Source organism: Canis lupus, chromosome 16 (genome assembly GCF_003254725.2).
Source record: "Canis lupus dingo isolate Sandy chromosome 16, ASM325472v2, whole genome shotgun sequence".
NCBI classification, from domain to species: Eukaryota; Metazoa; Chordata; class Mammalia; order Carnivora; family Canidae; genus Canis; species Canis lupus.
The window spans coordinates 37,162,099-37,177,699 of NC_064258.1; the positions used below are offsets into that span (position 1 = coordinate 37,162,099).

The window sequence follows — 15,601 nt, forward strand, 5'->3', positions numbered from 1 at the left end:
ACCAAGGCTGCAGGTGCCACCGTGGTCCCTGTCCTCTGGCAACTTCCACGGACAGGTTCAGTCACATCCTTCCTTCTTCCTCTTCCCTCCAGAGGATCACATCCCCCTAATTTAGCTGCCCAACTCTGTCAATACTCTTGTAAGACACTCTTTTCTCTAATTGTTCTATCTTGTTCTATGCCACCCTGGCAGACAAGAAATTCTCTCTACTGCCATCTCTGAGAGTGAAAGAAAAACATCTGTGGTAAGAAAAGGCATGTATTTTCTCCAGCAATTATATGATGATAAATAGTGCCACCAATCTTTAAAATCCAGAAATGTCTTCGGAATCAGATTAGTCTTTATCCACCTCCTCAGCCTCACGACAGGAAAGCAACTCCTCTTCAGCTGCCAACGGAGTTCACACTTTAAAAACAAAATCACTCAATAGTTTCTTTCATTTTCATTTTTAAAAAAATTCCTGACAATCCGGTGGTATTTTTCTTACCAGTTTTGTTTGTCAATATCTAGCGCTTTTACATAGTAGATAAAGAGACCACCGGTCTCAAAGACCAGCCTGCAAATTCTTAAAACATTGCTTCCATAGAGAACTGGGTGCTGAGGTCCAGAAAACCAATTGAAAGCACACTCTTGGAACACGATGTTTGCGATGTGGGCAACAGTCCACAGTTATTAGTCTTTGTATTCAGAAAAATTGGTTGTGTTGCTAATTCCTAACTTCTTGTGTGGCCATTTCCTATGGGTAATTTACTCTCTCTGGTTTAGCCTCCTTACTTTATGGGATAGGTTTTTTTTTGTAGAATTTTAAAACAATTTTTTCTACATTCAGCAGTCTTTTCCCTCAGTTACATACACATGTACAATAATCACATCAAAAGAGTCAGGAATCTGGAATATTGAACTGTATTAGACATCTATTTTTTTCTGTCACACATTATTCAGAAAAAAGAAGTCACAGACATAAAGCAAATTCCTTTCTATTCTACTCTAGACTGGATTTTTGGTATTCAGTATTTCAAAGTACTGTGCTTATTTACATTACTTTATGCTTAATTTTATGTAATTCTATAATTTTTATTATGTAATGTGTACATTTGTAGACATAATCATATAGGTACTTGACTATATATCTTATTTTTATTTGTAATTTTCTCTTCTGTGTTATAAATAGGGAGAGCTAATAAAATTACAGATGAAAAAATACATTTATGAAAGTGTATGCCACTCTGTTGAGAGAGGCTGGAGAGGAAGGTCCCACAAAGCAAGGCTAGATTGTTGGTCCCACAAAGTCTGAGGTGGGTGCCTGTAGCACAAATTCTAAGGTGCCCTGCTGGAAGGCAAGTACTAGAAGTGTTGTCCTGGAAGGTAAGCTGAGATGAAAGCTGGGAAAGCAGATCTAAGCCACACTGCCCATGAAGAAGACCAGGAGAAAATCAGAAGCTGAGGTTTTGAGTTGGAAAGGAGAGCATGAACAGGGCTTTAGAGAGGCAGGAATGCAGTTCCTAGAATTAGAGTGCCAGCGCCTGCATCCTGGGGCCATTTAAAGGGGCCAGAGAACTTGAATTTTTCCCAAGAACTCAAACTTGGTTTTATATTGTAAAATTGACCGATGTAAGTAAATATATCAGAAATCTAAATAAGAAAAAAACATGATCATCTCAACAGATGCAAAAAAGCATTAACAAATCCACATCCATTCCTGATGAAAGCTTCCAGCAAACTCACAGTAGAAGGGTACTTGGTCAACCAGATACAGTATATCTATGAGAAACCTACATCTAACCTCACACTTAATGGTAAAGGACAAAGCAGGAATGTATGTTTGAACCACCTGTATTCAACACTATGCAGGAGGTTCTAGCCAGTGCAATAAGGAAAAAAAGAGAAATAAAAGGCATTCAAATTTGGATTTGAAAGGAAGAAGTGAAACTGTCAATTCACTAATGACACAATGGTGTTGAAAATCCTAGGAAATCCACCAAAATTGTGTTTAGAAATAAAAGTGTGCATTTGATAAGGTTGTAGGATACAAGGTCAATACACAGAATTCAGTTACATCATTATATACTAGGAACAAACAATTGGAGATTGAAACATTTAAAAAATACTTTTGACAATAGTAACAAAAATATGAAATACCTTCCGATTCATCTTTGAAAAGATGTGTAAGATCAGTTAATTGAAAATGTCAAAATATTGCTGAAAGTAAACATGTAAATAAATGGATATATATATATATATGTATATATACACACACCATGTTCATGGGGCAGAAGACTCAATAGTCTTGTCTCTTAGGATAGTAGTGGACGTATAGTAATAGTACAAGGTGTCAATTGTCCCAAAATTGCAGTCCCAGTGTACTTTTTTTTTTTTTTTAATTTTTTATTTATTTATGATAGGCACACAGTGAGAGAGAGAGAGAGGCAGAGACACAGGCAGAGGGAGAAGCAGGCTCCATGCACCGGGAGCCTGACGTGGGATTTGATCCTGGGTCTCCAGGATCGCGCCCTGGGCCAAAGGCAGGCGCTAAACCGCTGCGCCACCCAGGGATCCCCCCAGTGTACTTTTTTGATAGAAATGTATAAGCTGATTATATGCTTTATAAGGAAATACAAAATGTCTGGAATAATTTTTTAAAACTTTGTAATGGAACAAAGTTGGGTGACTTACACTATTTGACTTCAAGACATACTCTAAAGCTAGAGCAATCCAAACAGTGCAGTACACAACAATAAACAAAGAGATCGGAATAGAACAGAGTCTAGAAATAGACTCACACACATATGGTCATTTGTTTCTTCAAATTTTCAAGTTGAAAGGGCAATTTAGTGGAGAAAGGGTAGTCTCTTCAACCAACGGTGCTAGAAAAGTATATACCCATATGAAAGAAAAATTATCCTTGATTTGTATCTCACTATACATAAGCATTAACTCAAAATTGATGATAAATCTAAATGTGATGTAATAGAAAATGAAGACTATAAAACTCCTGGAAGGAAAAACATGGGAGAAAATACTTGTGACCATGGGTTAGGCAAAGGTTTTTTAGATACACAACCAATAAATGAAAAATTGTATATCATCAAAGATGATTTCTACTCTCAAAGAAACCTAAGATAATGAAAAGATAAGCCATAGCATCCAGATTATGTAAAGAATCTCAAAAACACAAGTGTAAGAAAAATAATCCGATTTAAAATTGAGCAAAAGATTTGGATGGAACAAAGAAGATATATGAATGGCAGATGAACATGTGAAATGATACTCCATATAATCAGTCATCAGGGAAATGCAACATAAAGCTACAATGAGTATGTGCACACATTTATCAGAATGTCCAAAATTTAAAAGTCTGAGAGTTGAGGATGTAGAAGAAATGGAACTCTCATTCACTGCTGCTGGGAAGGTAAATGATACAGTCAATTTCGAAACACATTTTGACAGTTTCTTAGAAAGATGAAAATACACTTACTGTATGATCTAACCATTCTATTTCTTGTTTAGCTAAAGAAATGAAAGCATCTGTCCATACAAAGATTTGGACACAAATGCATATTTCGGTTTTTATACATAATAGACAAAAACTGGGAACAAACCAAGTATTTATCACCAGATGAATTTGAGTAGTAAATTAAGGTGTATCCATATAATAGAGTAGTACTCTGCACACAACTGAAACAAACTATTGATACATGCAACAACATGGCTAATTCCCGAAATGATTACTCAGAGTAAAAGAAGACAGACACACATACACATACACATAAAGCGCTTAATGTAGGAGTCCATTTACATAAAATGCTAAAGATTGCAAATTAATCTATAAAGACAGGAAGCAGATCAGCGATTGCCTGGCATGTGGGATGAAGCTGGAAGGAAGGGGCGGGAGAATACGTGGAGGTGATGAATACGTTCATTATCTTGATTGTGATGATAGCTTCATGTACACATGTGTCAAAATTTATGAAATTCTATAATTTAAACAAATTCAAGTTTTGTGTATCAATAAAAAAAGTTTCTTTCACATGGAAAGATTTCCAAAATATGCTTTCATGTGGAAAAATTGGAAAGTTTATGGGAGCATTTATAGCACACCACATCAGTACAGGCTTGTTTGTATGTTGAGATCAATTAATCCATCGATTGATTGATAGATAGTATGGCCCTTGAATGAAATTTCTGGAGAATTCACAAGACACTGAGTAAAGAGAAATGAGGGGTTTTTTTTGGAGGGGTGTGGTACGGAGGACAAAGATTTCTTCATTTTGCACTGTTCTAGACCACTTGAGAGTTTTATATGGTTTGTATATTACTTTTATTTAAAAAAGTCTTTTTCATCAGAAAACAGGTCTGGGAAGAACTGGGCAAACAAGACGTATTTCAAGAGTACCCTCTGCCCAAGGTAAATGGAAGAGTGCTCAGCTTTCAATATCTATGGAATTATCTATAAAGCCTGATAATCCTGCACCAACTGGAAACCAAATTTTTGTGTTGCCAAATTGCAAGAAATTGTCAACATTTGCAAAAAACTGCTGTGCTGCTGCATCTGTATCACAGTTGAGACCGCGATTTGTCCCCTAATATTTGTTCTCCCCATTTTTTTTTTTTTTTTATGATAGTCACACAGAGAGAGAGAGAGGCAGAGACACAGGCAGAGGGAGAAGCAGGCTCCATGCACCGGGAGCCCAATGTGGGATTCGATGCCGGGTCTCCAGGATCACACCCTTGGCCAAAGGCAGGCACCAAACCGCTGCGCCACCCAGGGATCCCTGTTCTCCCCATTTTGGAACAGCAATGGAATTTTAATAACTCCAAATAATCAAATAACTGCCTTGCCCAGCTTCTCTCTCCCTCCCTGCCAGCCTGTCTCTCTCCTCTGCCTAGCTTCCCATCCACTCTCTCTCTTCCTTCCCCATGGACACCTCATAGTAGTCAGATGTCGCGCATGATAGCTGCAGGCTACCAGGACAAATGTCCCACGAGAAGCTGGCTGAAGTTTCATGTCCATTTCTACCCACCTGGGAGGTCACATAGCATCACTTTTGCCACTTTCTAAAGGCCTGGCCAGGTTCAAGGGGAGGGAACGTATCTACACCAATTATTGATGGAATGTGGCTTTTACCATCCTGGTCCATGAGGGGAGGCCAGGACCTGCAGAGCAACAAGATGGGGGGCTCTAGGCCATTGGGAACCATCACACCAGCCTTTACCACCTATTGGGACTCTTACTTTTGTCTCGTTTAAGAAAATATTATTTTGAATTTTCCATCACTCACAGCCAACCCTAACCTGTGGTGCTTAGCATGGTCAGCAGGACAAGCCATGAAAACCTTAAAAAGAACAGGTATTAAGAGCAATCCTATAAGAATGCAGGAAAAATGACATTCCACTCGCCTACCGCTCTTGGAAATTGAGTTGTTTTTAGGGCTTTGTAGGGGGACATCTTAAGTTCTACTTCAAGGCAGTCAAGGGGTCACCCTTAACCAGAGTATACATTTGCAGGATTCGAATTGAATTGTGCGTGCAGGTGTGTGGGGGTGGTGCACGTACCTTGAGGGAGGTGAGGCGGGGTGCCTAGTACGCATGCTCCTCTGGCTTGTCTCATTAGATTCTTTGACAAAAACTCACAAATTCTCAGATTAGACTACTTTCCACTGAAGCTGAAAATCACCTCTTCACCCAAAGCTGTGTTTAACATCCGTAAATGAGGTCTGGGGCAGATTCCAAGGGCTGCTTCATGTTAAGGAATTATTCAAACAAGCGAATTATACGGTAAGCGGCTCTATACAACACACACATGAGTAACACAGTGCCACCCACTCCCACCAGGACTGCATTTTGCTACATAAAATAGTCCTGCGGTCACCTTTTTTCAGAAAAACTTTGCAAAGCACCTGTGAAATTATTTTGTGAGTCGTCTGTCCCATGACCATTTCTCAATCAGGGGTTCCCTGTGTCTTACATCCTTTTGTGCGACTTTTTTTTTTTTAAGTCAAGGATCCTAGGAGACTTAATTCTGATGCATTTTAATGCCATTCTTCATTGTTAGTCGTTCTCAGAAAATTATAAATATTTCATGTTGGCTATTGCCAAATGTTGCACATCATGGTTCTACATGAATAATCTTTTGCTGATAATTGCTAGCGAGGCTTATGTTCTTCTGACTTGCTAGAGTTCATGGAGATTTATTGACTTAGAACTAATTAAATTGTTGCCTGCTGCTTTTGAAATTCTGCCACAGGAACATGCCTGTCATTAGCGCAGCCTTGGTGCGGAAGCTGATTTGGATGGAGACGCAGCCGTTAGTTTCCTAAGTGCTCGCTGGGGATGGGGGTGGGGAAATGGGATGGCTTCACAGACATTAAGGTTCTACAGCACAAGAACATAACCATGGGCATTGTTTTGCTGTTGCTCATTTGGGCATTTATTTTTGGTTTCCTGAGGTTTGGGAACTGTATGTTTAAACTTGCTACATTTCCCTTCCAAAATTTCTCTACAGATAGGATTTCTATGTGCTGGTCATCTTGATTTCTTTTGACGTATGACTTTTAGGAAAAATTTTAAAACCAGTATATTTTGCTGCAAGACTGAGAATCCGTGAATTATTTGGGATAATTTTACCAAAAACAAAATACCTAGGCTTTTCGATTTAGGGTATGACTGAAGAAGCTTTAGGAGTAGAACTAACCATCCTTTGTGGTCACAGTAAACCTATGATGTCCTTGGGGCGCCTGGGTGGCACTGCTGGTTAAGTGTCTGACTCTTGGTTTCTTGGTTTCGACTCCGGTCATGATCTCAGGGTGGTGAGATTGAGCCCTTTGTTGGGCTCTGGGCTCTGCGGAGTCTGCTTAAGATTCTCTCTCCCACTCCTCTTCCTCCTTCCATCCCCTGCTCCTACATGGGCTCTCTCTCTCTCTCTCTCAAATAAATCAATTTTTTAAAAAAGCATATCATGTCCTTTCATTTTAAGTTTTTCAGATTAGAACTGATAGAGAAGCCAAACTATGGTCTGGAGTACAACTACCTTCTGCTACCACCTAGTTGTGTGGCCTCTTTGTCACTGCCATGTCATTTAAACTCCTCGGCCTCAGTTTCCATCTCCAGGAAATGGTGAGAGTAAACATACTAACCCGAAGAGTTAGCATGAAGATTAAGAGACCCCCTATTTGGGCAGCCTGGTTGGCTCAGCGGTTTAGTGGTGCCTTCAGCCCAGGGCGTGATCCCAGGGATCCGGGATCGAGTCCCACATCAGGCTTCCTGCATGGAGCCTACTTCTCCCTCTGCCTGTGTCTCTGCCTCTCTCCTTCTGTGTCTGTCATGAATAAATAAATAAATAAATCTTTTAAAAAAAGAGAGACCCCCTATTCACAGCCTGTGAGATGATCAGGAAATGTGGTTGGTATTGTTTATGTTTACTTTCATCATCATAATTATAGTAATAAAACTCACATACATGCTGAGGTTTGGGTTTTATGCAGTTTTCCCATCTGTCATTTCGTTTGACCTCAACCAGACATAATTTAGTTTTGTGTTATTTTTGTGATTTTGGTTTAGAAATGAGGAAACTGAGATTCAAAAGGTTAAGAATTGTTTTGAGACCTGAACCATGACTTCGTGCTAAAACTCACATCGAGCTCTGCTGACTCCAATCTTTCCCAATCGTTTTACAACATCACTGTGTTTTCCCATAGTATCGCTGAATTTAGAACTAGGACGACATGCCAGAAAACAGTTATTCTGAGTCCTTAATTGTAGAGATGGGGATAGCAAGGCCCCCCCAGGAGTAAAGATTTGCCCAAGATCACAGGCTTTGGAGAAGACCCAGATTTCTTGCTTATCATCTAAAAGCCTTTTGCCCCAACCATCATCAGATAACAGAGAAATTCCAGGAAAGCATGAAGGATATGGTGATAACATTCCCACATGAAGAATAAGATTTCCTTTCAGTAACTTGAGAATTTTAATATCATGACTTTTCTACAAGCTAGCTGCTAACAAAAAAGGCAAATAACATCCTTCTCATTGGTGAATTATTGTCACACACCTTCAACTTCCACTTTGTAAGCACTTTGGTTTTGTCTTCTGGTAACTTCTCCCTTTATCATAGGAAACGAAGGATCCCATGGTAGCTGCCCTGCCTCATTGTGATTATGCTCATGTTTAGCACTTTCATGGGCTGGGATGTGTGGCTTCAATCCGGGTCAGTCTTCACATGCAGCTTCTGGAAGCAAAGAGGAATAAGGATGTATTGTAGCACACGTCATCTTGTAGCGTCAGTAGGATAAGTGCACGCAGAAAGGTGGTGGCAACTTTCTTATGCACTCCACAACAAAGGAGAGGTATCACATTTTGTGTGAAGTCAGCTCTCCAAGCTTGGCCCTGGGTTATGGGAGATGGAGGAAATGATTTAAATATAGGAAATATGTCTACTTTCATGCCCAAATTGAATTGCTCACTGGAATGGAAAAATTTCTGGAAAGGGCTTTCTCTCCCAAGTCCTTATTAGATCGCTCCCTCCTCTGACGCAGGAGAACTACGATTCTGAAACCCTGCTCTTGCCTTTCAAACGTGACCCATCTTTTCCCCCTCAGAACCTTCACACACACTCTCTTTTCACCTGTAACCCTTCCTTCCATGCTGGGTTGCTCTTCATGCTCATTAAAAATATGTTCCTCGGCCACTGTATCTAAAATAGTTCCCCCAGCCCTGTTCTTCTCTATATCCTACTTGATCTTTTATGGTGCTGGTCACAATTTTAAATTATTTGTTTGTTGTTGCAATAAATATTCTCTCTCTCCAGCTAGACTTTAAGATCCATGAATCTAGGTGACATTGAACTCGTAAGTGCAGTTCCTAGAAGATGCTTAGTAAACACACACTGCTTGAATATATTTGGTTTGGCCAATTAGATCGATAACTGAGATCATTACTAAGGGTCAAACTGAAGTACAACATTTAGGGAAAACAAATGTAAGATGATATTAAGGTGTGACAAGCACATAAAAACTGGTGGTTTTAAATCAGAAAATTTGCTGATTAGCATTTGTCCTAGTAGGTGTAATTCCAGCGTAGCCTAATTACTTCTGTAATTCCAGAAGTAGCCTAACCTCTGAAATAAAAATAAAAGTGGAATAAGGCTACTCCACGTGCTGTGATTTCTCTGAGTCCCGCCAATTCTCTTGGGGTTTGGGCAAAGGAGCCCGGTGTTTGATCACCGCTGGATCACCTTCCATTTTTGCTGAATTATTTAGCTTTGGGGATCTATACTATATGTACTCTCTTTGCCTTTATCCTCCGCTGCCACAAACACACAATGCACTGCTCACCTCTGATGTCAAGTTCGTGCTGAATCCTTTCGGTAGCAGTGCAGCTTTTTCCTGTCAAGTTCCGTCTTAGATATTTTACCATAAATTCTAAGCTACTTTGGAAGGTATTTTCTTCTCAGGGAAAACAGTTCTATCCCTAAGAGAAATTCTGATGCTGTTAAAAATAATCTTTTGTCTCACCTTGCTGCATTAAAATTCATCTGAGTGGCAAAATCCAAATGAAACTCAGATAAGCAGATTAAGAAACTTATTGTAAGGATCGTGTGGTCTCTAATGGAACTCAAGGAAGAACTGAATAGGGATCCCTGGGTGGCGCAGCGGTTTGGCGCCTGCCTTTGGCCCAGGGCGCGATCCTGGAGACCTGGGATCGAATCCCACGTCGGGCTCCCAGTGCATGGAGCCTGCTTCTCCCTCTGCCTGTGTCTCTGCCTCTCTCTCTCTCTCTGTGACTATCATAACAAGTCATTTCTGAGCATCATAGACAATTCCCACAGAAGAGGAAATCCACGTGAGCTGGCCAGGGAACCCCCAGAAATGTCCATCATGTGAGCTGCTGAGTGAGTGCACAAGATCTGTGGCCATTTCAGGTGGGTCACTGAGTACACATAACGCTTTTACTTATAACTGTTTTTCAGATTTTTAAAAAAGACAATCATTGCTTCACTTGGGGAAAAAAAATGGGGAAAAAAAAAAACCCTTATCATTCAAGTGAGATAAGGATGAGAGAAGAAATAATTCATTTTAAACTAATGATGCCAGAAATTATGTTGCCCTTGAAGTGATGATCTTAAAGGCCTAATATTTACTCGGTGTTGCCTTTCCTAGCACTTTCTGTGCACCTGCTACATGCCCCTGTGAGATATGTAATAAATAATCAGCTCCTACAAAATATGAGCTGCAGTGTAGGAAGGCTCAGGACAGGGACTGAGCAGATATCGGCTCTCCTTGTTCTCCCCTCTGGCCCATAGAAGGCACCCCTTTAGATAAGGAGTAGCGATCCTCTGGTGCACAGGTGGTCTTTCTGTCTGTCTTTCTGTTTTTATCCATCTATCTACCAATCTTTTTAAATAGGCTTTAATTCCCTTTTTTAATTCTTGTATGAAACTATGTGGTGGCCACGGCTGCAGCCTGGGGCCTCTGCTCAGAGACTGTGGTGCGGTCTTCACAAGATTCACAAGATCGCCAGTGAGTCCCTGAGAGGGACACCTGGTGAACACTCTCTTTTTCTAGAGATTAGGGCAGAGGTATCTGTAGGTCTTGGAAGTGGCATCCTAAGTGGCCTTGGCAAAGCGGCCCACGGTGGTGGCACAGCTGAGGCGTATCAGTTGTCCACACCAGATGCCCGTGGCTTCCAGGGCTCGGGGCCCAGGTGCCGTCACTGCCCCAGGCACGAGCCACAGCAGCCAGCCACCCTGCACGGGACCCGCCACCCTGCACGCGACCGGCCATAAGGATGGGAGATAAATCTACAGGATCCAAGGGCTGGGTCAATCAGTAAAGCTCTTGGATGTCATTCTGGGGAAGACCAAAAGGATGCTAGAGGGGGTCGTTGATCAAATGTAAGCCCTCCAATCCCTAAAACAGTAAGAGAATCATAGGCTTTTGTTGGTTAATTGGGTTACTGGAGACCTCTTATCCCATTCTGGCACAGATACTAAGACATTTATATGCCTTGGTTAAGAAGGGAAACCAAGGGGGTTGGGTGCTAAACAGCAAGAGGCTTTCTTACTGGCAAAATTGGTAGTAAAACAAGTACAGACCCTGGGGGGTATTAATGCCAGATGTGAGTTATGAATGTAAGTTCATACTCAGAGGGTTTGGCCAGGGCTTGTGGCAAGGACAAAATGGGAAATCAATTATAATTATTTTCATAAGTTCAATAAGAAACTGTTTTCCTTTTAAGATGACACCATTAGAAATATTAGTTATATTACCAAGGCTTTGATTGAAATGCTATATTTGAGAGAGAGATGCTTAGACTCCGTTATAACAAGATAGGTTTATGGAACTCAGGTTGACTTTATGCAGCCAGTGAAGCCCCTTGGAAAAAAATTGCCCTGGTACCTTGCTTACCGTGTTCCTGGGAGCTTTACCAGGTAAGTAAGGGAGGTCACTTTCGCAGGCTCAGGAACTTTGGGAGATTTGGGGGGACCTCGAGAAAAGAGGAAGCAATCAAACCTGTAGATATTGCTGGCAAGTCTGATGATGAATATTTGACTTGGCTCTTAGACTTGGAAGGCTGTTAAAGGCTCACTCTGAAATTCTTTATGGAAAGTTCTAGCAAAGCCAATTTAAAAGAATCTAAATGGTCAGTCACTATTCTTGCTACCCTTATGCAAATAGGCCAACTTTGTTAAACCTGACTTGTTTTACAGACAACTTAATTTTGCTACCTTTGCTAGAAATGGGGCCGACTTTAGTGAAGAAAGACAAAATTGTTTTCCTAACATACCTCTATGGGTGTTAGATTCTAGTTCTGATTAATTGTCCTTGAGTGTTTATCATTTATCTATAAAAGCAGGCTGGATCCTGAATTCTGGTTTCTTTGCATACCTGGCTAATTTTCTATCTGATTGCTTGCACACAACAGGCCTGACTTTGAAAGCCCACCTGCAGGCCTGCCTCCTGAAATGAGACCGACCACTGCTTCATCGAACCGACCTAATTTACCTTGTTATGAAATGTGGAACAGGCGCTAAGACTCTCCAGGAGAGGTCCTAAAGGATGGCTCTCCAAAGGGTGGGGTTCAACTTACCACTAGGAACATCTGCAATTGGATGGAAGACAGTTTCATTGCTCAAATCACAATTGTGCCCCTTCTCAGCTGGAAGTAGCTAGAGTGATCGTCACTCCTACATGTCAAGAAGGAGGAATGGTGAAAGCCAGGGGTGGCACTGGCTCATGGAGACCAAACAGCGACTGTGCTAAAACAAGACTTGTCATATCTATTGCCTGTAGACATTCGTCTTCTGGCCCCTAGTCTCACGTTGCTGACATTCCTTTCTGGTGCATCAGGAAATGTCTCCCTGTCATGGACCACCACTTACATGGAAGCTCACAATTACTACCACCATTGAGTCAGAGGAAGGGATCACTTTACCAGGTCACTCATGTTGCTCTTTATATTGATGCTGTCAGGTAGGAATGTCCCCTCCCCATATCTGACCCTAGGGTTCTTATGGCAGATTGACCTGCAAGAATGATAGTCGGTAAAGATGTTGACGGTGGGGTGGAGGAGTGCTGACAACACTGACTCCATCTTTGGCCCTCCATCTTACGCTCCCCTCTGGCATACAGATGGTGTCACTTTCTATCTTTCATTTTTTAAATATATTTTAAAATTTATTTATTCATGAGAGACACAGAGAGAGGCAGAGACATAGGCAGAGAGAGAAGCAGGCTCTCTGCAGGAAGCCAAATGGGGAACTCCATTCCAGGACCCCGCGATTGCAACCTGAGCCAAAGGCAGACGCTGAACCACTGAGCCACCCAGGTGTCCCAGATGGTACCACTTTAGATAACTAGTAGAGATTCTTTGCTGCACAAATGGCACAACTTTAGATAACTACCCTGTGACCCATCATGCCCCTCACCTCATAAAAACTGTGGGTGGAGGTCCAGGTGGGTCAAGCCAACTTTGGGGGTAGATCTCTGCTGGATCCCAGGATCCCACTGGCTGGTTAAATTACTCTGAATAACTGTAAAAGGTAGGAGTGGCTTCCTTTCTTTGTTTTTGTATAAAAATGCCTCCTCAGAATTGAAGATACACTGCTGACCCTCTTCCACCTTCTTTTGTTTTTTTTTTTAAGATGTTATTTATTTATTCATGAGAAACAGAGAGAAAGAGAGAGAGAGAGAGGCAGAGACACAGGCAGAGGGAGAAGCAGGCTCCATGCAGGGAGCCTGACGTGGGACTCGATTCTGGGTCTCCAGGATCACACTCTGGGCTGAAGGTGGTGCTAAACCGCTGAGCCACCCGGGCTGCCCCCTCTTCCACCTTCTAACAGAGTTATTTTGCCATTTCATATATGAGAGACCTGAGTCTGGGTGTTAAGAACTCATCTAAGTTTTCACATCTAGCAACGATTAAACTATCTTTCAGGCTTCAAAGACTAGGATTAAAGTGTTCCCCCTGTAATACGGAGGATATTTTTAATAGAATAGTTCCTTAAAAACACTGTGGCCTTATCTAAAAGCAAATTTTTTGTCCAAATGAGAACAGTCTTGAGCACAGATCCGTCCAAATCCCTGGAAGGGGCCGGCAGGGGCTCGGCTCCTCATCTTTAGATGTGTCAGCACCATCTAGTGGTTAAAACAAAGAAGTTACAGACCTAGTGAGTTAACTTTCTTCATTGGACAACTATCCCCATTTTTCAGGGTGACTCAGACTACTTTGAGTCTTCCAATTAAAAACAAAAATGACAAAATGTGTTTATCTCCTTTTTACTTGGGAAAAAGTCTTCAAATACTAAGAAGACAGAGTACAAAAGGCGGGGCCTGACTAAGCAGAGGAAGCGAAGAGCAACAGCCCACTGGAGGCTGTAACTGACGGAAGCGGAGGCTCTGCACCGAGGCTTTATGATGTCTGAGTGCAGGCTTGAGGCCAGAGGCTGGAAGGGGGGGTGAATTAAAACCATCCTTCACCCTGCTACCCTCTAGGAGTCAGGAGGTTTACACTGGGGTGAATTTGAACTCAAGGACAGCAGGCCCTGCTTAGACCAGGAGGATACAGAAGGAAAATCCAGACCCCGAATGGTGCATCCTCAACTCCTTCCCACACTTGGCTCCCACGTTCTTTTCTGGAGGAACCAAAGGGCACTGGGGGAAAATCTGGCAATCCAGAAGTCCCTCCGGGAAAAGGCTGCTGTCTTCCATGAAGCCAGCGTTCACCAACCCATCCCTACTTGTTTCTGTCTCCTTCTCTCTGAAATGAGTAGATGGCCCAAAGTCATCACAACTTTGGAGAAAACATGCAATTTGAAAAATGAAGGCCATCTCAAAAAAAAAATGAAGATGAAAATCAACAAAAAATTAGTGGAAACAATCTGCAAGGAGGGAGACAAAAGTTCCACTTAGTATTGTTGTTAACCTTAGAAATAGAAAGGGCCAGTTATTTCACCAGCAAAAGATGTTTTTTTTGGGGGGGGCGGAGGTGGGGATTGCAGTTCAGGACAATCTGCCACAAAGCTGGAGCCAAGTCTGGAGAACAAAGGAGAGGCTTGCTTTCTTGAGAAGAGGGGTCAGTTGGGAAGGCTGTTATGAGCTGAAAGTCCATTGGAGTAGCCTGGGAGCTCCGAGTGTGGTGGCTTCTCGTTGGCTGAGCTGTTGCCTGGAGGATGAGGAAAGCATCTCTTCCTCTGGCTGGAGTAGTAGAGTAGCATCCACTTACAAGGTCAAGTACATCTCTTGTTGGGTCTGCAATTGATTACAAGCCATACAGTATGAAAGCTCCCTTGCTGAAACCTTCCGACTCCATTTTAGTGAGGTTGCCCATTACTGATGTTTATGTTTCCCCCTTTTGATCAACATCTTTCCTTGAAAGCATTGCTGATCAACAGTCAAGTTCCTTATATTTCGTGGTTTTGTTCTCCATGTCGGGAAGGACCTTTCCTGGCTGCCATGTCTCACATGGAAGGGAAAGTGCAGAGTGGTTCCAACCATAAGCCCATTTGGGTAACAGGGAGAGTTAGGGAGAAATGCTCAGGAACTTCCTGTATCTTCCCCAGAGAGTGAGTGCTGAAACCAGTATCACTTTATTGCACATCCTCTCTGCAAAAGATTGATAAACAACAAGTCCAGAATCAAAAGCAATGTGGTGATTCCAAATTGTGTGTTGGTTCTAGACCAGGGCCCTAGATCTGAAAGTAGCCAACTGAGAACCTTTATTAGCACTTCCTTAGGGAGGAAAAGCTTCTCCTTGTGAAGGCAAACGTGGAGTCACCTATGCTTCCTGGAAGTCTCCTCTTGAAGTGATTATGAGGCAGAAGCATTGAATGAAATAATCAAGCACATTTGGGAAGATACAGCCCATGCACAAACACAAAGCAATAGTTAACAAACTTTTTGCAAGAATTGCAAAACTTCAAAGACATTTTAAAACTGTATTATTTCAAAAGAGCTGTTTAGAACCCTATGTGTGATCAGTAATAGTCTGTAGTTTTAAATTCAGAAACAATGAATTTGGATAGGGATCCAGAGTCCATTAGTAATTCAAGTAAAAGAAAATTTTGTGAATTCTGAACCTTGTAACTCTTCGGAAACGCTCACAGGAT

At 41.7% G+C, this 15,601-nt stretch overlaps 1 long non-coding RNA gene across 1 annotated transcript; it reads left to right on the forward strand.

The window, feature by feature from the left end:
- The first annotated feature begins 4,635 nt into the window (after nt 1–4,635).
- LOC125752612 (uncharacterized) lies at nt 4,636–13,756 on the forward strand. Its single transcript, XR_007402563.1, has 2 exons — nt 4,636–5,775; nt 11,920–13,756. It is a non-coding gene; the product is annotated as an uncharacterized LOC125752612 (long non-coding RNA).
- Nucleotides 13,757–15,601: the final 1,845 nt, after the last annotated feature.